Source organism: Aulonocara sp. 'chitande type north' Nkhata Bay, linkage group LG3, assembly GCF_057382095.1.
Source record: "Aulonocara sp. 'chitande type north' Nkhata Bay isolate Kocher_YH1m ecotype deep benthic linkage group LG3, A_spYH_male_GT1.1, whole genome shotgun sequence".
NCBI lineage: Eukaryota > Metazoa > Chordata > Actinopteri > Cichliformes > Cichlidae > Aulonocara > Aulonocara sp. 'chitande type north' Nkhata Bay.
In genome coordinates this window covers 67875111-67901150 of record NC_141346.1, presented here as the reverse complement: position 1 = coordinate 67901150, position 26040 = coordinate 67875111, and the positions used below count along the sequence as shown (strand labels likewise).

The window sequence follows — 26040 nt, the reverse complement described above, 5'->3', positions numbered from 1 at the left end:
ATTATTATTGATTGCTTATATTTTAACAATTGTGAAACCTCACTGTGGATGTAAGAGTGAAATTATGTGGATATCTTGAATCCACTTTATTGTGTAATATTTTATGTGAGTATTTGACGGACGACGAGCAACATCTGTTGTGGAAGCTAACGGGGTTCCTTTAGAATAAACAAACACAGGATTTATTATCACTGAATAATTATGTATAAATCTATACAAATTATAGAAATATGTAATAGGAAACAACAAAATAATCTAAATTATAAAATAGTGTGTGCGTGTGTGTGTGTGTGTGTGTGTGTGTGTGTGTTTAGTGTTTGAACAGTCATGAATTATCTTTAACAGCAGGTTGGATGTAATGTGTTAGAACTACCAGCAGGTGGGGATAAGAGACCTTTAAGGTGTTTGGTGCCACGCTCCACCTTCAGGTTTAAAACTAGTGTTAATGGAGTTTGAAGGTTGAGTTTGTTCCACGACTGCATTTCACTCACTGCCTCTGTTTGTATCTCTGTCACTGCAGGACCAACATGGAGCCAGAAGTCAGCGCTCTCAGGAGGCCGACAAACCTCACAGAAGAAAGGGAGAGAAAAAACACACCTGTGACGAGTGTGGGAAGGGTTTTACTGTGAGGGCTAAACTAAAACAGCATCAGGTCATCCACACTGGAGAGAGACCGTTCAGCTGTGACTTGTGTGGAAAGTCTTTTTCCTGGAAGGGTCACCTAAAAACACACCAACTCATCCACAGTGGAGTTAAAGCGTACAGCTGTGATCAGTGTGGCAGAGCTTTTACTCAAAGTAGCAACTTACAGAAGCATCTAGTTACCCACTCTGGAATTAAGCCATACAGCTGTGATCAGTGTGGCAGAGCTTTTACTCAAAGTAGCCACTTACAGAGTCATCTAGTTACCCACTCTGGAATTAAGCCATACAGCTGTGATCAGTGTGGCAGAGCTTTTACTCACAGTAGCAGCTTACAGAGTCATCTAGTTACCCACTCTGGAATTAAGCCATACAGCTGTGATCAGTGTGGGAAGGGTTTTACTGTGAGGGCTAAACTAAAACGGCATCAGGTCATCCACACTGGAGAGAGACCGTTCAGCTGTGATTTGTGTGGAAAGTCTTTTTCCTTGAAGGATTCCCTAAAACAACACCAACTCATCCACAGTGGAGTTAAAGCGTACAGCTGTGATCAGTGTGGCAGAGCTTTTAGTCACAGTAGCCACTTACAGAGGCATCTAGTTACCCACTCTGGAATTAAGCCATACAGCTGTGACGAGTGTGGGAAGGGTTTTACTGTGAGGGCTAAACTAAAACAGCATCAAGTCATCCACTCTGGAGAGAGACTGTTCAGCTGTGACTTGTGTGGAAAGTCTTTTTCCTTCAAGGGTTCCCTAAAAACACACCAACTCATCCACAGTGGAGTTAAAGCGTACAGCTGTGATCAGTGTGGCAGAGCTTTTACTCAAAGTAGCCACTTACAGAAGCATCTAGTTACCCACTCTGGAATTAAGCCATACAGCTGTGACGAGTGTGGGAAGGGTTTTACTGTGAGGGCTAAACTAAAACAGCATCAGGTCATCCACACTGGAGAGAGACCGTTCAGCTGTGACTTGTGTGGCAAGGGTTTTACTCTGAAAGCTTCACTAAAACAGCATCAGGTCATCCACACTGGAGAGAGACCGTTCAGCTGTGACTTGTGTGGGAAGGGTTTTACTCTGAAAGCTTCACTAAAACAGCATCAGGTCAGCCACACTGGAGAGAGACCGTTCAGCTGTGACTTGTGTGGAAAGTCTTTTTCCTTCAAGGTTTCCCTAAAACAACACCAACTCATCCACAGTGGAGTTAAAGCGTACAGCTGTGATCAGTGTGGCAGAGCTTTTACTCACAGTAGCAGCTTACAGAGGCATCTAGTTACCCACTCTGGAATTAAGCCATACAGCTGTGATCAGTGTGGCAGAGCTTTTACTCACAGTAACAGCTTACAGAGTCATCTAGTTACCCACTCTGGAATTAAGGCATACAGCTGTGACATCTGTGGAAAAACTTTCAGCCAGAGAGGGAGCCGAAATACACACCTACGCATTCACACCAGACATGATGTGTACTGCTGTGAACAGTGTGGCAAATACTTTACAACAGACGCACACTTACAACAACACATGTTTACCCACACTGAGGAGAGACCTTATCAATGTGACCTGTGTGAGAAGACTTTTAAATCTCCACGTTACCTGAGCCTACACCAAGAGATCCACACCAGAAAGAGACTCTACAAGTGCAGCTACTGTGAGGTATGTATTTATATTGTTATCTTGTCATTTTAGCCTGACTGTTTGGAACAACTCTGCTCATTAAACTGTGTTAGCATGTTAGCAATTCTACTGCATGGAAAAGCAGCTCTGAGTGATTGTTCAGATTTTCCTTTCAGTTATGATTTTAGTATTACTGTAGTATTATGGTGGTAGTATTGTAGTTATTGCAGCCCAGTAAACTGAGTGTGTTAACTGAAACAGTCAAATGTAGTTGGACGTCTGCAGAGATGCTGTTTATTTCAGGCGACGTTCAGGATACAAATGTTGAAGGACTGACTTACACTGTCTTTGTGTCTTTGTTTAGAAGCAGAGCGACACAGATGGATCCAGTTCTCAACCCTGTCATCACTGTGGTGGTGGGAAAGACTTTCATTGTGACCTCTGTGGAAAAACTTTCAGTTGGCAAAAGACCCTAAAAAGACATCAACGTAGACACACTGGAGACAAACGGAAATACTGCAAAGAATGTGGGAGAAGCTTCACCACACCAAGTGATTTAAAACAACATGAACTGATTCACAGTGGGGTTAAAAAGCACCTCTGTGATCAGTGTGGGTCATCCTTCACCACTGCAGGTCAGCTTAAATCACACAAACGAGTCCACACAGGAGAGAAACCACACAAGTGCAGACACTGTGAGAGAAGCTTCTCACAGTCAGGTCATCGTAACATTCATGAACGTGCACACATGGAAGGAAACTACAGCTGTGACCAGTGTGACAAGAGCTTCAGGAATCTCAGATCATACTCTGCACACAAACGATCCCACGTTACTAATAAACTGTTTCACTGTTACCAATGTGCCCAAACATTCACCTCATTGTCTGCTCTGTGCAAACATCAGCGCGATCACTCAGGGCTGAAATCACTCCCATCACTGGATCACAGTGAATCTGAAGACACAGAAAGATCCTCTGGTTTCTGTGTCAGACTCAAAAAGCTTGAGATCAGGCTCCACAGAGTTCAGATAGAATCATTTAAACTTGTGTTGAACTGAACTGGTTGCTGGGCTGAACTTCTACATAATACAGATCTACATGGGATCTTCTTTTCTGTTTTTTACTGAGTCAGTTTTGTCCTTTTTTCTCTGTCCTGGTTTTGCTCGTCTGTAAATGATTGAAACTCAGTCAAATAGTTCATTGTTCTCCAGCAAAACGTTTTGGAAACTCATGTTTAACCTTTAAAACTCTGACATGTTTTAGCACACAAGGCTTAATCGGGGAGTTCACTCATGATTGGACCATGAGAACAAAGGTTTTTAGTTCTTTCAAAGAGAGTCTTGGAGATGTTTGATGTTTCTGTTTTTCTGAAACCACCTGAAAGAAAAACTATTTTTCTTGCTTTATGTAGTGTGGAAGTTTTTAATGTTTCTTCATCTGTGATGTTCTTGAATGTGTTCACGTGAAGATGGTACAAATAAACTGTCCTTTCAGCTTTAGCTCCTAATTTATTCATTATTTATGGATGTAGCACAGCAGCCGTCTCTTGATTAACACATGGAGGGCTCGGGATCTGATGGTGTCGTCTCCCTAATTTGCCCACTCAGTAAATCTCACTCATGGCCAAGAAATTGAAATAAACCTTGTTTCCCTGCTGGATAGTGATCCACTGTAACTCTGCTCTTCCTTCCTGTTTAGGATTTCTGTGGCTGAAGTAAAATTCCCTCCATCCATCACTTATCCCAGCTAACCCAAAGTGAAATAAAGTTTTGCTCGTCTTAAAAAAGCATTACAATAATGGGCATTACCAATGCAAACTGAATGATACAGAAGATGAAAGAAGAGACTTTGATCAGTTAATAAAGCTCATGATCTTGATTCATTGTGGCTGCTACACAGATACTTCTGGGTCACTTTTCTCAGTTAGGAACCTTCCTCACCAAACTGACTGTTGGACCACACCCCTGGTTTTATGAGAAATTATTTCAGCCATGATTTCTCTTCCTGTATTTCAGAGTAAAGACTGAAGTGACAAATGGAAGCATGTTTAAAAAACACAATGTGAGAGAGACGTTGAGGTCCTTAGAAGTTACCCTGGGTTTTTCTGTCACCCTGCTAGATGTTACACACCTTGTTATTGGACTGATTTCTACTGCTGGGCCCTATTTCAAGAAGCCGGTTTAGAAAACCCAGAGTGAAAAACGATACTCAGGGTTGAGTAACCCCGAACTGTCCAACTCGGAATATTCGGTTTCAGAAAGGCTGATAACAATTAGTTCAATCAACGCGGAGTTGCTTTAACCCCAAGTTAAGCGCGCGCACGAGGATACATAAAGCCCTGATTAGTGGAGCACAGATTAAGCAAGTCACCATGGAGACGGAGGGAAAGAAGGCGCGGTCAATGTATTTTACAGCGCTTGAGGCCGAAATTCTGATGGCAGCATATGCCGATAACATGCAAATTCCGCGGAAAAAAGTAACACAGCCACAGCTGCAAAAGAAAGGGAGCATGCATGGCAAAACATAGCCGACAGAGTCAATGCGTGAGTGTTAATTTAAACATTGATCTAGGGATTTCCACCCATTTAACACATTATTTTATTATATTTTATTTTATTTTTTATTTTATACATTTTATTTTGTGATGTGATGTGAGAGCAGGTGCAACCCAACAGGCCCCAAACGTTCCTAGCAGCAAGTAAAAATGAAATATAAAAATATAGTCCAAACAGGTAAGGTGTAATTGTATTACGAGCCATAGTGCTTGGTCTGTTTGTCCTATGTAAATCAATTGCAGTTAGAGGCTACATTAATTTTCTTTCTGTGAGCACTTATTGCAATTATCTGAGCACATTACAAGTACATATTTGCTTAATCTGTATGCTCAAATGTACCCATTATAGCCACTAGAAAAAAAGCAGAGGCCCGAAAAACAGGTGGGGGTCCTCCACCACCACCACTCACAGAGGCTGAGTAGTTGGCTTCCACATTTGTGATAATGTTGGCATCACATATGATCTTCACAGTGCAGAGAACACAAATTAGCATCCATTACTATAATGAAATAATTTGTTAGTTTGAAATGCTACAGGGAACTATGTACCTGTACATTAATGCTGTGGAAAGACTTCCTGTTCACATAGTCTCCTTCATTTACTGAAGGAGCAATGATTGGAATGTGAGTGCCATCTATACAGCCAATCACGCCTGGGAACCCTGGAAATGAATGTAAAATTTAAGTAGTAGTTCAAGTATCACCACATCATGAATTGAGTTTTGTTCATCCTGATACCTGCAATTTTGTGGAATCTCTCTTTGATAAATCTTGTGGGTCTATGACCGGGGAACACCACAAACGAGTGCAGGAGACGTTTCAGTGCAACTGTAACATTCCTGACTGCCCGACAGACGGTAGCCTTGGAAACGTGCTCAGCGTCATCAATATTATACAGAAAGCTCCCGTTTGCAAAAAAATGCAATACAAATAATATGTACAGAACTGAGAGAATGTCCACAATGTGTCACATGAGCAATATTAGGCCTGAGGATGTTATTCAAATAAATTATAGATTGTGCTGAAAAACGGTAACGTTCACACAGAAAATCATCAGGAAATGGTAAAATGTCCAAACGCGCTCTAATCACTCTCTCCCGGCAGAGAGCTCTGCGGAGAATTTGGGCTTCAACATCTACTGGCTCTTCAAGGAAGGGGCACGCCATGTCTGACACTTCCTACAGTCAGGTTTCCGACAAAGAGGCGGAGAAAGTCAGGGTTAGTTGGAGTAAACCTGCTGGGGAGCAGGTTAGCTTCACGGAGTGTCATAGTAACTCACTCAGAATTAATCTAAACTCGCTTTGTGAAACCGAAAACCCAGAGTTTTCGTTAACTCAGGGTATACTTACTCAGAGTTTGCACTAAACCGGCTTCTTGAAATAGGGCCCTGCAGTCTATCTGGGTCAGATATAAACCAAGTTTAGGTGGAGTTTATTTTCCTTGTGCTGACTTTTTACAGTCAGTTACAATAACTCGTACTGCTACTAGCTAGCATGACGGAGTTTCTATACAGCTGGGTGGTGCTGTGATGTTACTGATAGTGAACTTTATTTTAGTAGAGTTTCCAACCGTCCCGTAAAAAACTGAATTGTTCTGTATTCAGAGAAAATATTACGCATTTCGTGTTGAGCTGAGAAGGAACACAGTTTGTCCCAGTGTTCTGTCAAAACATCCTACCGTAGCGTAAATTTATGGTCTTGTCTATCAATCCGTGCTACCTTATCAGAATATGCTACCTTACGTGGTTAATGGCTCCGTTGTATAGGTAGCGTGTTCAGATGGCCCAATGACACTATTAAAACATGCTTCCTGCTTGGATTTATATAGGTAGCATGTTCAGATGGCCCAATCACTTCAAAACTTTGAGTTATTTCGCTAGGACGTTAATAACATGCTTCCTGCTTGGATTTATTTAGGTAACATGTTCAGATGGCCAAATCACACTATTAAAACATGCTTCCTGCACACAATCATCTAATGTTGACAAAGAATACAAACACACATGGAGGGGAAAAGACAGCTGTTTTTATTTGAAGTTGTTCTGTGTTTTCCTTACATTTTTTGCATTTATATTCTTCGTTGCTCTCTTTATATTTTTCACATTCAAAATGTGCCCATCTTTGGCAAGATTCACACTGCACCTGGAAAGGAAAAATAAAACACTCATATTCTGTTTGGTGAATACTATTAGTCAACATTTTTATCATGATTGGCAAGTAATGATACTAAGACTTATGTGTTTCTTTTCTTTTGTTTTGCTTTACCATTTCAATCATGCTGCGGTCAGCATTAGCATCTAACATGGAGCAAACAATAAGATAAGATAAGATAACCTTTATTAGTCCCACACGTGGGAAATTTGTTTTGTCACAGCAGGAAGTGGACAGTGCAAAAGTTATGAAGCAAAAATTAGAATACGATAAGAATAAATACAGTACACAGCTGTACAGAATAGAATAAAAATAATATACTATATACAGTAGAATAAAATAGAATAAAAATATACAATAAGATAAAAATAGAATACAAATGCTATATACAACTGAGTAAAAATACAACGATGCCAGAAAAGATTATTGCACTTAGTATTATTGCACATGTGTGGATTGTGTGTTTGTTCAGTTAAAGTCTTTGTTGTGGAGGCTGACAGCAGTGGGGAGGAAAGACCTGCGAAATCTCTCCGTCCCACACCGTGGGTGCCGCAGTCTCCCACTGAAGGAGCTGCTCAGTGCTGTCACAGTCTGCTGCATGGGGTGGGAGATGTTGTCCAACAGGGATGACAGCTTAGCCACCATTCTCCTGTCACTCACCACCTCCACTGGGTCCAGAGGGCATCCTAGAACAGAGCTGGCCCTTCGGATCACCCTGTTCAGTCTCTTCCTGTCCCCAGCAGAGATGCTGCCGCCCCAGCAGACCACACCATAAAAGATAGCAGAAGCCACCACAGAGTCATAGAAGGTCTTCAGGAGTGGGCCCTCCACTCCAAACGACCTGAGTCTCCGCAGCAAGTACAGCCTGCTCTGCCCTTTCCTGTAGAGGGCGTCTGAGTTATGATTCCAGTTAAGTCTATTGTTCAGATGAACACCAAGGTACCTGTAGCTGTCCACAGCCTCAATGTCCATACCCTGGATGTTCAGTGGTTGCAGTGGAGAATGCTTGTGCCTGCGGAAGTCTACCACCAGTTCCTTGGTTTTACTGGCGTTGATCTGGAGGTAGTTCAGCTGGCACCAGTCCACAAAGTCTTGAGTCAGTCCTCTGTACTCTTTGTCGTCCCCATCAGTGATGAGGCCGACTATTGCAGAGTCATCAGAGAACTTCTGCAGGAAGCACTGGGTGGAGTTGTGGGAGAAGTCTGCAGTGTAGATGGTGAAGAGGAACGGAGCCAGAACCGTTCCCTGTGGGGCCCCCGTACTGCAGACGACCCTGTCCGACACACAGCCCTGAGTCCTCACATACTGTGGTCAGTCGGTGAGGTAGTCCAAAATCCAGGTAGTGAGGTGATGGTCCACTCCAGAGTTCTCCAGCTTGTCCTTCAGAACCGAGGGAAGAATGGTGTTGAAGGCACTGGAGAAATCAAAGAACATCATTCTCACAGTGCTTCCAGCGGTCTCCAGGTGAGCGAGGGAACGATGTAGGAGGTGAATAACGGCATCATCCGCTCCAATGCCAGGCTGGTAGGCAAACTGAAGTGGGTCCAGTGATGAGCTTGTTAGGCGCCGAAGCTGAGCCAGGACCAACCGCTCCAGGGTCTTCATCAGGTGGGATGTCAGAGCCACCGGCCTATAGCTGTTGAGGTCCTTGGGGCGTGAAGTCTTTGGCACTGGAACAACACAGGAGGTTTTCCAGAGCTGTGGGACTCTTCCCAACCTCAGGCTCAGGTTGAAGAGGTGCTCCATCACCCCACACAGTTGGTCCGCGCAGGACCTGACGACCCTCGAGCTGATGCCATCTGGACCCGCTGCCTTCTTGCCATTAATCCTCCTCAGTTCCCTCCTAACCTGGGTGGTTGAGAGAGACAGGCTGGAGCCTTGTGTTGAGTGTGTATTGGATGCTGTTGTTGGGGGTGGGGGGGAGTGAGCAGGGTGAATAGAAGAGGTGTGAAGTGTCTGAGGTGTCAGAGGTGGAACAGCAGCAGTGGGGGTGGGTGAGTCTGCAGCCGATGTTGCAGACTGCCTCATGGCTGAATCAAATCTGTTGAAGAAATGATTCAGTTCATTTGCCCATCTCACATCCCTCCCAGGCAGAGAGTTCTGCTGTTTGTGGCCCGAGATGGTTCTGCGGCCTCTCCAGACTTCACCAACGTTGTTTTGCTGAAGCTGTTTCTCCATCTTCTGCCTGTAGCTGTCCTTCCCATTCCTTATCAGTCCCCTCAACTCTCTCTGCACCCTTTTCAACTCCTCTTTGTCTTTGGATTTGAAGGCCCTCCTCTTCTGCTTGAGGACAGCTTTAATTTCTGGGGTAATCCAAGGTTTGTTGTTGGAGAAACACCGTACAGTCCTGGTAGGTACGGTGTTATCCACACAGAAATTAATATAGTCAGTAATGCATGTAGTAAGGCCGTCGATGTCCTCTCCGTGGTCGTCACAGATCACCTCCCACACAGTCGACTCAAAACAGTCCTTAAGAGCCTCCTCGCTCTCCTCTGACCATCTCTGCACTGTGCGGGTGGCTGGTGGCTCCCTGCGCACTAAGGGCTCATACACAGGGACAAGGTGCAATGCAGTTATCCTCAGCGTTCCCTGAAACACATTCATAGTTAGGTTTTAATCAAACATTATTTATTGAATAATTAAAAAGTAATTGTACATGTTTCCCAAATATACTTCATGGAAAATTAGTCTCCTGAATTTTTTATATAGGGAGATAGGCCTCCATACCTTGGAGGGCCTGAGATGTCCCCAGAGAGGTGGCGTCTGATACCCAACCTGACATATAGACACAGACATACAGGCACACACAGACACAAACATCCATTCCCACCCTCATGCTCTCATATGCACTTCACACTCAACCGACGTGGAGACAGACATAAAGCTGAAATACTGATTCAACGTTCTCCAAAAGTTGATTCTGTTCATCTGTTCGTAGCGTTTTGTGGGAGAAACGTTTCGTCTTTCATCCAGGTGACTCCTTCAGTCTCACCTGACTGCAGGTTTCAATCTTATAAACAGGACATTTACATAATGACTGAAACCAGCCCACTGAAGGAACAATGGGCTGGGAGGTCAGTTCCTTAATCTTAATTATGCAAATTCTCATGACCATTGATCAACAACCACTGATCAATGGTCATGAGTACCATTCACAGCGAGCTGGGGAATGGCTGCAATCACAGCATTGTAAGATGGTGACAGATGTACCCTTAGGCCCCCTCCTCGTTTCAGAGATGGTCTTTCCCTTTTCACTAAATGGCCTACTTGACTCCACCCTCAAACCAGCGTTCCTCCAGGATGTTACATCCTCATCATTGAAAAAGTGTCCACTGGCCTGTAGGTGTAAATAGACTGCAGAGTCCTGGCCTGACGAGGTGGCTCTTCTGTGTTGTAGCCAGAGGTTGTTTGGTTTCCCCGATGTATAAATCCTGGCAATCCTCCTGCACTTAACAGCGTACACTATGTTACTCTGTTTGTGTCGGGGGACCCGATCCTTGGGGTAGACCAGTTTTTGGTGCAGCGTGTTTTTGGGTTTAAAAGCCACAGAGACCCGGTGTTTAGAAAAAATGCATCTCAACTGCTCCGATACTCCTGACACGTACGGGATCACTACAGGTTTTCTCTTAGGCAGCGGTTGTCCTTCTCACCTGGATCGGCTGGAGCTTTCTTTAGGCGCCTTTCCAGCTTTGACAAAAGTCCAGCTGGGACACACTTATGCTACGTCCAGATGAACAGAATCCACTTTTGGAGATTTACTCTCCTGGATGATTGAGAATGCATCAAGACGTTCCTCCTAAAGTGTTATTCAGTGTTGTGACAGTCAGCTGCTTCAGCTGCTGCTGGGATGGGCTGTGGCAAAGAGAACAGAGAAAATCCAAATCAGAGTTTTTCTCTGAATTAAAAGCAAGGAAACAACAATATATTCTACATGGTGAAACTGATGGTTTATGGTGTTTGGCTCTGTTTTTCTGTATTCATGCAGATAAAGTGTAAACTCAGATGAATTATACCATCAAATGTTAAAGGAAAATATCAGGATGAGTGTCTGTGAGCTGAGAAGGACGTGAAGCGAGCAGTTTATCCCAGAGCTGAAGCTGCTCTGTGTGCAGAGATGAGCTCAGATTCCTGCTGTGATTGATCAACAGTCACAGAAATGTAGACTTGTAGTTATTACTGCAGTATGGTCACAGCAGATACTGATAAACATGTATTATGAGGATGGATGATCATGTTTCTCACTCTCTCCTTTAAATCTCAGTTTTTTTCTTCTTCACAGTTTATCTGTTAATTTATTAATGAATAACACTGAAAGAGTTTCTGTTATATTTCCCCTTGAACATCAGCTTATTAGGGCGGCATTAGGAAATAGCCCCCCTCCAAAGAATGAATAAATGAAATATGATAATAATGAAATGATTCAAAAGCAGAGCTCAGAGTGGTAGAATGGTCAAACATGGATCCACGGGTGGTTCAACTGCATTTGGTGACCTGACTAAAGCAAATCTTTCAAATAATCCCACCATCAACGGGATGTTGTCTCCTTTACTACGGTTACTTTACTTGGTCACCGTGTGAGTTTCTTTGAAATGAACCAAATTCTTTTATTTGTCGGTTGTTGCATATTTAACCTCTACAGTCAGGAAAGGAGGAGATGAGGCCTCAACAATGTTGGGTTGTAGCTGTGGTTCAGGTTAGAGTGAGTGTCCATGGAATAAATGTAAGTCAGTGAACTGGAAACATGACTGTGTTCAAACTTTGTTTTCCTTTTTATAATGAGTCTAATCAAAGGTGGACAGAAGTATCTCCACTTTGACTTTTCTGTGTCACCATCAGAGCTTCTGCACAGTGTGGAGAAAGATCCAGAAGCAGAGCTGGACTGCAGACAGTCAGTCAGAGCAGCTGTGTACAAAGTAAGACTGAACATCTGTCTGCTGATGGACTCATTTCTGAAAACTGGACTTCTTGTGTTGTTCAGACATTGAAGAGTTTTCTTTCTCTTTAGTCTCATTGTTTTTCTTTCTTTCAGCAGATGTTGGTCTGCAGGAGGTTTTAGATGAACATAAGATCAGCCTGAGGAGGAGATGTGAACGTGTGACTGAAGGAAGTGAGGAAACAGGAAGTAGAACCCTCCTCAACACCATCTACACTGAGCTCTACATCACAGAGGGACAGAGTGAAGAGGTTCATACCCAACATGAGGTGAGGCAGCTGGAGACAGCTTCCAAGATGGACGCCCTCCATGACGCTCCAATCAGGTGCCAGGACATCTTTAAAGCCTTACCTGACCAACAGAGACCCATCAGAGTGGTTCTGACCAATGGCGTGGCTGGTGTTGGAAAAACCTTCTCAGTGCAGAAGTTCACTCTGGACTGGGCAGAGGGCTTGGAGAACCAACATGTCAGTGTGGTGGTTCTGCTTTCATTCAGGGAGCTGAACCTGATCAGAGATGAGCAGTACAGTCTTCTGGAGCTGCTCCATGTTTTCCATCCAACATTACAGAAGGTTACAGCAGAGAAGCTGGCTGTCTCTCAGCTTTTGTTCATCTTTGACGGCCTGGATGAAAGCAGACTTTCATTGGATTTCACCAACAGGAAGCTGCTGTCTGATGTCACACAGAAGTCATCAGTCAGCCAGCTGCTGACAAACCTCATCCAGGGAAATCTGCTTCTCTCGGCTCTTGTCTGGATAACTTCCCGACCCGCAGCAGCCAATCAGATCCCTCCTACATGTGTTGACAGGCTAACAGAAGTACGAGGCTTCACTGACGCCCAGAAGGAGGATTACTTCAGGAGGAGATTCAGTGATGAAGAGCTGTCCAGCAGAATCATCTCCCACATGAAGACATCCAGGAGCCTCCACATCATGTGTAGTATCCCAGTCTTCTGCTGGATCACTGCTGCAGTTCTGGAGCACATGTTGACTACAGAGCAGAGAGGAGAGCTGCCCAAGACCCTGACTGACATGTACTCACACTTCCTGCTGCTTCAGACAAACAGGAAGAAGAACAAGTAACATGAGGGACGTGAGACGAGTCCACAGGAGCTGACGGAGGCTGACAGGGAAGTTCTTCTGAAGCTGGGGAGGCTGGCGTTTGAACATCTGGAGAAAGGAAACATCATGTTCTACCAAGAAGACCTGGAGCAGTGTGGTCTGGATGTGACAGAGGCCTCGGTGTACTCAGGAGTTTGTACAGAGATCTTCAAAAGAGAGTGTGTGATCTTCCAGAAACCAGTCTACTGCTTTGTTCATCTGAGCATTCAGGAGTTTCTGGCTGCTGTCTACATGTTCCACTGTCACACCAGCAGGAAGACAGAGGTGCTGAAGATGTTTCTAAAATCAGAATCTTTAATCAAGATGATTTTCAGTCTTTTTGATAACAAAGATCTCCAATCACTTGATGTATTTCTGAGGAGAGTCATGGAGAAATCCCTCCAGAGTAAAAATGGCCACCTGGACCTGTTTGTTCGCTTCCTTCATGGCCTCTGTCTGGAGTCCAACCAGAGACTCTTAGTAGGTCTGCTGGGTCAGACAGAGATCAGTCCAGGAACCATCCAGAGAGTCATCAACAACCTGAAGGAGATGAACAGTGATAAAATCTCTCCTGACAGAAGCATCAACATCTTCCACTGTCTGATGGAGATGAACCACCTCTCATTATTTCAGGAGATCCAAGAGTTCCTGAAGTCAGAGAACAGATCAGAGAAGGAACTCTCTGAGATCCAGTGCTCAGCTCTGGCCTTCATGCTGCAGATGTCAGAGGAGGTTCTGGATGAGTTGGACCTGCTGAAGTACAAAACATCAGAGCGGGGACGACAGAGACTGATTCCAGCTGTGAGGAACTGCAGAAAGGCTGGGTGAGTCCAGATGTGATCATTAACATCATTGATCAGTGTAGGTTAGTAGTTTAATGTTGAAAATAAAATCAGATTGTAACCACAAAGTGATTGTGTCCGTACGCTGCAACCTTCCACACCATTCCTTTATTGTACAGACTCAGCAGCAGCTCCATGGATCCCAAATCCAAGAGTGGAGAACAGATTTGAAGTGTGTCACATCCATGCAGTCACAGCTGTTTCCACCATGTTTCCACTGATATTGATCCTGTTCAATGACACGTTTCATATCAGTGAATATGTTCTTTAGGACGTCCACTGACATGTTTAAGTGTCCTGCTGGAAATCACTCAAATCATCCATGAAATCCATGAAAAATCCTTTTAGTGTTTCTAACTTCTCCCTCTGTCCTCTCTCTCTCTCCATCCTCCTCACTGCTTCTTTCACTGATAATCACACAAACATCGTATTCAGCTACAAAATAACACAATAATATCATCTGATCATCATTATTATAAGAGCAGGATCCATATTTGATATCAGAGTAACACACTGCTTGGTTATGTGCAGTCATCATCAGTGACTGTGGGTCAAACAGAAGCTCTCTGATTGGTTGCTGACCTTGGTCACCTGTCCACTCTCACCTGTTTGTGTTTGCTCTCTCTTTGCTGTCTCCATCCTCTCTCTCCTTTCTCTCCCTCTCTGTCTTTGTACGTCACTCAGGTCCAATGGAAACAGTGACATTTACAAACCAATCAAAGACAAACTGATCCATGTCAGGTTATAACAATATTCAAAGTGAATACAGGCTGCTGCTGGACACAGACAGGTAACATCATTTTGACCTGCTGTCACCTGGATCTGGACTCATAAACACTGAAGCCCTGAACAGGAATACAAATCATTTTCTGCCAACTAGCGACACAGCAGCAGATAATGGCTCAGAAAGCTCAAATGAGCCAATCATTTCTGTGTTTAGTTCCCCTGAAATCAGATCTGATATCAGCAGCTCTGAGTTCATTCATCATTATTGTCCAGTGATGAGATTTCTGCTCCGTTTGGTAACAGTCAGCAGGTTTTTCCTGCGTGTGGACGTGAACAGTCGTACCTGACAGCAGGTAGCAAACAGAGATCATCTTTCCAGCTGGAACTCTTCACTGAGCTGAACTCATTCAAAATGTTCTGGAGTCAAAACAGGAAACAGTCCAAATGTGTGTCTTCACTCTGACTCTGGATCAGATCTCAGTGACAGACTGTGGACATTATGGAAGCCTAAATGTGACACCATCTTCCTCCTTCATCTGCAGATTAAAGCCAAACAAAGATTCTCATTAAAAGTCTGCAGGTCTGAGAGAGACTCAATCGTTGTGTCATGTCAAACACAGTAAGAGGAGCTGAAGCACAGATGTGAAGAGCAGATTCATCACATTATGACCTCACTCTGTTTTGTCTTCATATATATTCAGTCTGTGTTTATAATGCAGATTTTCTGCTTTTATAATAACACATTTTATTTTTTCTATCATCACAGACTGACTCAGTGTGGACTCTCAGAGTCTCACTGTGAAGTTGTGGCCTCAGCTCTGAAGTCCAACCCCTCCCATCTGACAGAGCTGGACATTAGTAACAACAAGCTGCAGGATTCAGGTGTGAAGCTTCTGTGTGCTGGACTGGAGAGTCCAAACTGTCGACTGGAGACTCTGAGGTGAGTTCACTGACTGCGGCTGTTGTTGTTTTTCTATATTTCAGGTCTTTGATTGATGTTTGAAACTTTCTTTAGTTCCTACATGTTCAGGATGTGTCTGAAGACAAATGTGAAGAAGTTTGAGTGCTTTCAGAAATGTTGTCTTTCCAAACGACTGAACAACAGTTTTTCCTTTAGGCTCCAAACAGAAGTGACAGACTTGAGCAGGGTTCATTTAAAGGCTGACAGAAGTGGAGTGGTGACGGGGAGATGTTTGACAGGACAGTGTTTCAGCCTCCACAGGTTCATGTTGTGCTCCATCAGTCAGTGAAGATGAAGTCAGTGCTGATGAGGCTGTAGAGTGTGTGAGGGATGTGAATGAGGATGATGAAGATCTGATGATAGCAGATAAAAACAGGCTGCAGAGACTTTGAGCCATACAGGGCACACAGTGTGTGTACAGAACAGCTGAAATCATTATGGAGGCCTCACTGGAATATGGAAGCATCACAGTACAGCTTCAGTGAAGCATCAAAGTCTCTGATATGAGATGAGAAATGAAGCAGCCAGAGCTTTTTCATGAGTGGAAATCCACTGTGACTGTGAGCTGCTGCTACAGCCTCCAGATTAGCCAGCAGCTCATCCTGCTCAACATTTCCTCACCAACTTTAATGGAAGTGTGATGTTTTCAGCTGGAGTGATGGTCAGGATGGCCTCCCTCTCCTCTTCTTCTCCTCTTCCTCTTTCATTTGTAAAGCCACTTCTGCTGCTTTCATTCATTTGGAAGTCCTGTAGCTGAGTTTGGGAGAGACTAACAGCCTCGGCAGCAGAGGGGAGAAAGGCTGTAACACCACCACTTTACTCTGTTCTACCTGTCACATCATTTTATCAGGAAACAAATATGCTCATGTTTTTACTATGTTTGTCTTGAAGATGTAAGAAGATCACATGGTGCTTTTTATTATTGTGTTGGTTTGTTTCATGTCTCTTGGATGGAGCCCAGCTGTGCGTGGCCCCTGGGCCTGTGGTCAGAGTGTGTGCTGGATAATCCGGCCCAGGATGAGGCCAAACTGACATGGGATGAAATGTCTGTCACATAATTGAGCTTAGTGTAGTTTCATTTCTGCACAATTTAAAAACAACCAAAACTTTGTTCTGTCTTTTCTATGTTATACTGTAGACTTTCTTTGATACTGTGTCCAAAAGGAGCAGCTTTTACTTTGAAGGGGAGCCGTCTGTTTCCTCTTCAGGTTGGATGATGGAAGCAAATGAGTGTGTGATGTTCTTTCAGTGTTGCACTTTGTAGACGCTCCCTGAGCACTGGTCTCACAGCCAGCTGCACATAGAGACCAGTGTTGTTAGTCCAGGTCAGAAGATGACTTGTTGGAATGAAAATGAGCTTGTAGTTTGTCTGCTTTAATAATGTGACTGGAAAAAGGTGTTGGACTTCAAATATGTCCATTTCTTTCACACTTCACCTTTAAAAGTGAAGCCTTGTGGTTCCTGGAAGGAAAAAACATGACTTTTTCAAGTCTTTGTCCTGTTTTTATGATAAATGTACGACTTTAATGTGAAACATTCAGAGTTTTTTCTCTTGTTGTGTTTGTTTGAAGCTGCTTCCTGTTGGCTTCAGCTGTTTGGAGTTTCCATTTTCTAAACTTCTACATTCTGAACCTTCTTCAGCTCTGAACAGATGATGAAACACTGAATGATTTCAAGCTCACACTTTGTCTAATAAACTTACATCTTTCATTCTTTATACAGATTGTGGGGCTGTGGTTTGTCAGAGATCAGCTGTGATTATCTGGCAGCAGCACTGAAGTCCAACCCCTCCCATCTGAGAGAGCTGGACCTGAGCTACAACAAAAAGCTGCAGGATTCAGGAGTGAAGCATCTGTGTGGTTTCCTGGAGAGTCCAGGATGTGGACTTGAAACTCTGAGGTCAGTCAGCATGTTTTAGTTGTGCTGAGATGAATATGATGTGAAAGTTGTGCTGACACTAAACTGCAGACATCAGGCTGATATTATACTGATCCACACTGAGGATCTTCATGGTAAAGTCTGTTTTCTTCTTCTCTGGTTTAGTCCATTGACTGCAGCAGAACAATGTTCACATTTCAAACAGTGAGACTCAACGTATGGCCGGCGGCCCACACACGGCCTGCCCACCTTTCCTGATTCAGAGAGAGGGGACCCTGATTAACTGTGTAGTGTTCTTCCTCACAGTCCTAAGTATCAGACACAACAATGAATAATCCATAGCTGACTGTCTTTAGCAGGTCAAAGGTCACGGCACACAGCAGACAGTGGGAAATATTATAATTCTGATCATTTATCAGCACATATCCATATGTATAAAAACAAAGCTGACACTGTGAGACTTGATCAGAGGTGTGATCATCACAGCAGAGGCCTTTGTGTCAAAGCCACTGAGGATCAAACAGAAACACATGAAGCAGATTTTCCTGTTCTGGCTTTTTATAGCAGATAACCTTCAAAATATTCTGCAGTCCATCAAAAACTGAAGCAAACCATGAATCAACATGTGAACATGAGCTGATGCTGCTGAAGTGAAGCAAAGTTACAGAGGTTTGATTACAGACACAGCTGAGAGTTTGTAATCTGTCATCATTTTAAAAGGTTTAAATTTCTTCAGTATTGAACAGCAGAAATGAGGCTTTGTTTTCGGAGGCCGACAGCAGTGAACACAACAGCAGACTGGTGCGTAATAAGCAGTGAATAATGCAGGAAACAGATTTTTGAAGGTAAACTGTTCTTGAAGTACACTGAGAGAGAGAGAGAGCTGTGCAGGAAGTAAACGTCAAAGTCAGAGAGAATTCATGACGATGTTCATCAAACGTAAAGCGTAGTTTGGATCTTCTTCTGCTGCTGGTTCACTCAGTTTTGGTTGGAGACAGATGAAACCTGCAGCTTCAGGATCTGTGAGCTGTCCACTTTCAGCCCCGACGGCGTGTCCGTGTACGTGCCGTCGAGTGAACGATCCACGCTCTGTGTTTCCATCTTTGTGTGTTTAGCTGCTCTCATTTACTGTTTTATCTGTTTGCTTGTTGTTGAAATACTTTTGGGAGCTTTAACCTGAGATTCTGGCAAAATACATTTATATTAAAAATCGATTCAGGATTGAATGAATCAACATCGCTTTATTCAAATTAAAACCATTTAAATAGGAAAATCCATTTTTTTTACACCCGCCTCTAATGCTGGGTAATGTCAGCTGGTCCATGTGCAGCTGGCTGTGAGGCTCAGGGAGCGTCTACAAAGTGCAACACTGAAAGAACATCATCCATAAATATTGAGTAATAACTGGACTCTCATACAGCGAGACTCAAATGCCTTTAAACATCAGCTTATCCTGCTGATCCAAGTCCAACACTGAGTTTGTAAAAACATGTTTGTCAATCATTTTTTTTTTGGTTTCTGAGGAAAATGATTCAATAACTTGCTGCTAACACACAACATTTGAACTCACAGACTCTGTCATTGGATATATTGGAAAGTGCATGGATGATACCATCACAAAAACCACTGTTCGCATATATCCAAATCAGAAACCCTGGGTAAATAAAGACGTCCGCTCCAAGCTAAAAGTGCGGACCTCTGCCTTTAACTCCGGGGATGCTGATGCATATAAAGCAGCCGGGTATGACCTCCGAAAGTCCATAAAAAAGGCCAGAAAGGACTACAAGGACAAAATGGAGTCCAGCTACCACAGCTTTGACACCAGGCGACTGTGGAATGGACTGTGCTGCATCACTGACTACAAGAAGGTCAACACAGTCAGTGTTCAGCCCACTGCATCTCTTGCAGACGAGCTTAACAACTTCTATGCTCGTTTAGACAACAGAGAGCAGATCCTCTACCCTCAGGAGGACAGTGAGGCTGCAACTCTAACTCTGAAAACAAAAGCTGTGAGATGGACCTTTAAAAAGGTAAATCCTCACAAAGCTCCAGGACCAGACGGCATCCCAGTCCGGCTACTCGGAGTGTGTGCAGACGAGCTGGCAGAGGTGTTCACCAACATCTTCAACCTCTCCCTGAGGCAGTCAGTGGTCCCCACGTCCCTCAAAGCATCCACCATCATTCCCGTTCCCAAAAAATCAGTGATCTCCTGTCTGAATGACTACCGTCCTGTTGCACTGACATCCGTCATCATGAAGTGCCTGGAGCGGCTGGTCAAAGGTCACATCTGCTCATCCCTCCCTGACACACTGGACCCTCTTCAGTTTGCCTATCGGACAAACAGAGCCACAGAGGATGCCATCGCCCTGGCAACGCACACCACCCTCACTCACCTGGAGAAAGGGAATACATATGCAAGGATGCTCTTCATCGACTACAGCTCAGCATTTAACACCATCATCCCCTCAAAACTTGCCACGAAGCTCGTCGACCTTGGGCTGGGAACACCGATGTGCAGATGGATTCTAAACTTCCTCACAAACAGGCCCCAGGTGGTGAGAGTTGGTAAGCACACCTCCTCACCACTCATCCTAAACACAGGTACGCCACAGGGTTGTGTGCTTAGCCCCCTCCTATATCCCCTGTTCACACACGACTGTGTTGCTAAACAAGAGTCCAACATCATCATCAAGTTTGCGGATGACACAACCATCATAGGCCTCATCACAGACAACGATGAGACGGCCTATAGAGATGAGGTGATGGCACTGTACGAGTGGTGCCTGGAAAATAACCTGACTCTCAACATCAGCAAAACTACAGAGATGATAGTGGACTACCGGAAACGACCAGTCAGAGAGCACCAGCCCATCCACATCAACGGTGTCAAGGTCGAAAGGGTCAGCAGTTTCAAATTCCTTGGAGTCAACATCACTGAGGACTTCTCCTGGACCCTTCACACAGACACTGCTATCAGGAAAGCTCGCCAGCGGCTTTACTTCCTGAGGAGGCTGAGGAAGTTTAGCATGAATGCCAACATCACCTCAAATTTTTACAGGTGTGTAATTGAGAGCTTGCTGACGAGCTGCATCACAGTTTGGTACGGAAGCTGCTCTGCCAGCAGCCGTAAATCGCTACAGAGGGTGGTGAAGGCAGCAGAGCACATCACTGGCACGAGGCTTCCTGCCATTCAGGACATTTATCTCCAGCGATGCCTCCGTAAAGCACACAGCATCATCAAGGACCACAGCCACCCAGCATATCAGCTGTTCTCCTTGTTACCATCTGGCAGATGTTACAGGAGCCTGTCTGCTCGGACTACAAGACTCAAAAACAGTTTTTACCACCAAGCCATTCGACACCTCAACCACAACACTTAAACACACACAACACAGCACTCAGAAGCTACCCTGCAGCTTCACAAGTACTCTGTTTAATCTGCACTGGTCACTCCACTTTATTGTTATTGATATTTATATTTAAAAGTGCAATACTGTGATTTTCTGCTGCTCATTCCTGTGCAATATCCCATCTGCCCTCCTGTCATATTTCTTTTCAAGATTTTCTTATTTAATCACTAGTGTACATATATTTATATTTATAGATACATATATATATTTAGTCATCTTTTTTCTTTTATCATGTCTCTCTAATATTTGCTCCTCACTATTTTTCTATTTTCTGTATTATTTTATTTTATTTTATTATATTTTCTCCTACTGTATCATGCTGCTGAGTGACTGCAGCTCGTCAAACACATTCAATTGCAATGTTGACCCTGTGCTAACTTGCATATGACAAATAAAACTGATAGAAACTGATAAAAAACATTTCATCATATTTCCTCATAACCCTCTTTTTTCTGACCATTTGATCCCATTTTAATTTGCAATAAAGGATCCACAGAGTTTGGTGACAATAATGACAGTAGATGTTTGTGTGAAAGTGCTGGAAGCAAATGAGTGTGTGATGTTCTTTCAGTGTTGCACTTTGTAGACGCTCCCTGAGCACTGGTCTCACAGCCAGCTGCACATAGAGACCAGTGTTGTTAGTCCAGGTCAGAAGATGACTTGATGGAATGAAAATGAGCTTGTAGTTTGTCTGCTTTAATAATGTGACTGGAAAAAGGTGTTGGACTTCAAATATGTCCATTTCTTTCACACTTCACCTTTAAAAGTGAAGCCTTGTGGTTCCTGGAAGGAAAAACATGACTTTTTCAAGTCTTTGTCCTGTTTTTATGATAAATGTACGACTTTAATGTGAAACATTCAGAGTTTTTTCTCTTGTTGTGTTTGTTTGAAGATGCTTCCTGTTGGCTTCAGCTGTTTGGAGTTTCCATTTTCTAAACTTCTACATTCTGAACCTTCTTCAGCTCTGAACAGATGATGAAACACTGAATGATTTCAAGCTCACACTTTGTCTAATAAACTTACATCTTTCATTCTTTATACAGATTGGTGAGCTGTGGTTTGTCAGAGATCAGCTGTGATTATCTGGCAGCAGCGCTGAAGTCCAACCCCTCCCATCTGAGAGAGCTGGAGCTGAGCTGCAACAACAAGCTGCAGGATTCAGGAGTGAAGCATCTGTGTGGTTTCCTGGAGAGTCCAGGGTGTGGACTTGAAACTCTGAGGTCAGTCAGCATGTTTTAGTTGTGCTGAGATGAATATGATGTGAAAGTTGTGCTGACACTAAACTGCAGACATCAGGCTGATATTATACTGATCCACACTGAGGATCTTCATGGTAAAGTCTGTTTTCTTCTTCTCTGGTTTAGTCCATTGACTGCAGCAGAACAATGTTCACATTTCAAACCTTCAAAGAAGAAGAAAAATCCTCCACTGGATAATTCACTGTGAAACTCTCCAACCCTTCATTCCACCTTAAAGTCTTTCTGACACTGAAATCCAAAGCAAAATGTGCGTTTGCTTTACAGACAGCAGTCCAACACAAACATACACACATCATCCAAAACACAGTCCAACATCCAAATCTCCTCCACTGCCAGCATGAATGATGGGAAAGAGAAGGAGGAACACTCTGACATTCAGGGTTAGAATGAGTTTCATGAAGCAGACTGTGAAGATCAAAGCTGCATTAGAAAGCTTACATGAATGAATGAGTGGACAGAAGTGGACAGAGATCATCTGAAGCACTTCAAAGGCTTTAAATCAGCACATTTCTCTTTATTCTTTATCAACTCTGTTAGTTTCTCTCAGTTTTCTGTGGAATGAAGCTAACAGCAGGCTAATAAGATGCTGACCAATAGGTTTCTATTAAAGGTTGTAATTTGTATGTGAAAAAGTGCAAACATAAGCCTTTAAAAAGTCCCAGTGGGTGCAGTCAAAGCAGTCCCTCAGTCCCAGTATAGAGTCTTTGGTCCAGACTGGAACAACTGTGTGCCCAGTTTGAGCTCTCTTCAGTCCTGTGACCTGACAGACCCAGAGGGGCCATCACATCACATTTAGAAGCTCCCCTAATGGAGCCACAACACATGTCCAATACTTAGTCTGTCTTGTTGGACCAGCTGGAAGAAATGATTCAAGGACTTAGTCACAGAACAGAGATTCAAATCTCCAAAATCCAACTGGCTGCATCAGGAAATATAGTCTGAAACTCTGCACAGTTTCCTGTTTGAAGCTGCTTCCTGTTGGCTTCAGCTGTTTGGAGTTTCCATTTTCTAAACTTCTACATTCTGAACCTTCTTCAGCTCTGAACAGATGATGAAACACTGAATGATTTCAAGCTCACACTTTGTTTAATAAACTTACATCTTTCATTCTTTATACAGATTGAGTGTCTGTGGCTTGTCAGAGATCAGCTGTGATTATCTAGCAGCAGCACTGAAGTCCATCCCCTCCCATCTGAGACAGCTGGACCTGAGAGGAAACAACCTGAAGGATCCAGATGTGAAGCAGCTGTCTGATCTTCAGCAGAGTCCAGACTACAGACTGGAGACTCTGGTGTAAGTAGAGTGATGGAGTGAGTGGGTGGTGCTGTCAGCAGTATTGTACTAAACACAGTCAGTATGAAACAAAGATCCAGTGTTTCCTGTAAAGCTGCAGCTTCTCAGTGAAGCTGTGAGAGGAGAATGGTGACAGGCTTCAGGATTGGACACAAACACTTCCTGTTTCTGACCTTTATGGTCACCATAGTAACAGCTGTCACGCTCTGATCAAACACTGTCAACAGCCAATCATCTCTCTGAACAAAGCAGCACGCAGACCAATGACTGCATTCATTTCCAAGTTTAAAGCAGTGAAGAACACAGTCTGTAGGTGAGGAAGAATTTAGTGAGAGCAGATGTTTGGATGGAATTCCTCCAGTTAACAGCTGGAACCGTCCATCTGGATTGTTGGGCTTGTTGTTGGGGTTCCTACAGAGCTCAGAGTGGACACACCAAGGTTCTTCTAATGAATGAAAGTCCAAACTCAAACTAGGAGGGAAAAACATTGTCAGCAACTTCAATGAAAATCCAAAGATTAGAAAAAGTGAAGCAACAATGAGTCCTAGTACAGTCCCAGCACTGAAGTCCCTGCTGCTCTTTATACTGGATGTGCTGCATCACTGACTGACAGCTGATGAAGAGTCTCTGGAAACACTCGTTTATCTCCTCTGCTCTTCCTTCTTCTCTCTGCAGGTGGAGCTGGTGATGGTAAACAGGACGGTGTGTGTGCTGAGAGAGGAGGAGCTGTGTCCTGATGATCCAGAGAGGTTGAAGCAGCAGCAGCTTGTGTGTAGAGACGCTCTGACTGGGCCATGTTACTGGGAGGTGGAGAGGAGAGCTTCATCCAGCAGTGACTGACAGAGGAATGAGAAGAAGTGCAGATGACTGTCAGTGCTGCAGAGTGAACTGCTCTGAGAACAGCTCCACTGTCAGACACAATGTAGAGTCCAGCATCATCCCTGTGTGTCCCTCTGGATCTGACAGAGGATCATCAGTGTATCTGGACTGCTCTGCTGCTGCTCTGTCCTTCTACAGTCTCTGCACAGTCTCTGTCTGACTCTGGCTTCAGACCCTCATGGATCAAACTCACCTGGAAAGACTTTCAAACATCACTCAATAGATTTGAATACAGAATATATTTGATATATACTGTAGATGTACTGTAGAGTTGCAGTTTGTCACTTGTAAATACAGTCTGTGAGCAGCTATGAGCTGAAAGATCTTTCTAGAAACACGAAATGTTTTCACTCTTTTGTTTCTTTTTCATATATTTCCACAACATTAATATTGATCCCACCTGTCTCACCTGTTTCATGCTTTTATACATAATAACAGGACACGTGTGATCTGAGCGCTGCTGTGGTTGCTGTGCTGCACGTCTTCATTTAGATAACAGAGACATCTAGTGGTTCAGAGGGAGAACTGTGGCCTTTTGTTGTGGGCAGTCTGAGGTACACCTGTGCACTACTCATGATGTCAGATCAGCATCCTGATGTGGCACACCTGTGAGGTGGGATGGATTATCTCAATATAGCAGATGTGCCCACTACCACACATTTGGACTGATTTGTGACCACTGTTTGGGAGGGATGGTTATATTGTGTATCTGGAATGAATTTTAGGTCTCTACGTCCATCCCATTGGGAATGGGAGCAGTAACAAAGGTGTTGCGTTTATATTTTTGTTGAGTGTATTATAGATTAAGTGCTGGAGTTGTTAGGTGTGGATGATTAGATTATAGTTTATTGCAATAACAAGTTGTGCCTTGTTCTCAGATAGACAGCAAGTAGAGAGTGATATATGAAATGATGGGATGGAAGGAAGAAGAGAAGCAAAGAGTGATTCACAGGCAGAGTCTAGTTTATTTCTCATAGTTTTTGTTGCCTTATGGTTCCAAGCGCTGTCACCAATCTTTGCATTTTGTTATTATCTCATGACACTTGTTTAATCAGCTACCATCTCTCCTATGGACTTTTTAATGTCTACAGTCTCAGATCAACACAGCCCTGCCCTTCCCATATTAGATTCTTGATGAATGTGTGTTGTTGTTATTCAACCTGGTTCAATGTGCCCCTTTTTAACTTTGAGCACCCGCCCCTTTAAAGCTCTCTGCACGGCCCTGGATGGGACACTGCCTGGGAATACCAGGTGCTGTAAGCTTTTGCACTTCCACACACAAACTGCAGAGGGCACTTCTGCTCCTGCTTGTGCTTAGAGGCATGAGAAGTTAACATTTATGGGTGATAAAATCCTTTTTCTATATTTTTAACATGAGAATATCAGTTTTCCATCTTGTGTTCCAGAGTAATCGGACAAAAGACAAACGTAGAACAAGGAAAAAAGAGGCCAAGTGTCTCGCCTATAAAACAAAATTACTGTTTTCTGAATAGTCTCACACAGATAAACATTTGCAGGGAATACCTTTTCCTTCAAAACAAACGTCACAGACTGTGTTTTTCTTTACTGATTGTATTTGAGTAGAAACTCAGATTAAAATGGCATCAGTGCTCATAAAATGATTTAACTGTAAAAGTAGGTGTGGTGGATCACTTTGCATAGATCTAGATAAAAGTGCTGTAAGCAAAGACTACAGTGGTCTTTGAGCAGCTGTTCCTATAATGTGAATCTGGGATAAAGGCACAGATTATTTGTTTGCCTTTGTTTCCTGGTTCTTTCTTTCTTATCCAAATGGAAAAAGA

General features: G+C 43.5%; 1 pseudogene across 1 annotated transcript in view; it reads left to right on the top strand.

Annotated features, from left to right (window-relative positions):
• Positions 1-26040, top strand: part of LOC147336738 (uncharacterized) — an 82767-nt pseudogene that overhangs the window by 5080 nt on the left and 51647 nt on the right. The window contains exons 3-9 of the transcript XR_015128370.1: positions 521-2293; positions 2619-3145; positions 11794-11870; positions 11987-13814; positions 15325-15498; positions 17242-17418; positions 21851-22027. The product of XR_015128370.1 is annotated as an uncharacterized LOC147336738 (transcript). The remainder of the gene's footprint in view (positions 1-520; positions 2294-2618; positions 3146-11793; positions 11871-11986; positions 13815-15324; positions 15499-17241; positions 17419-21850; positions 22028-26040) is intronic.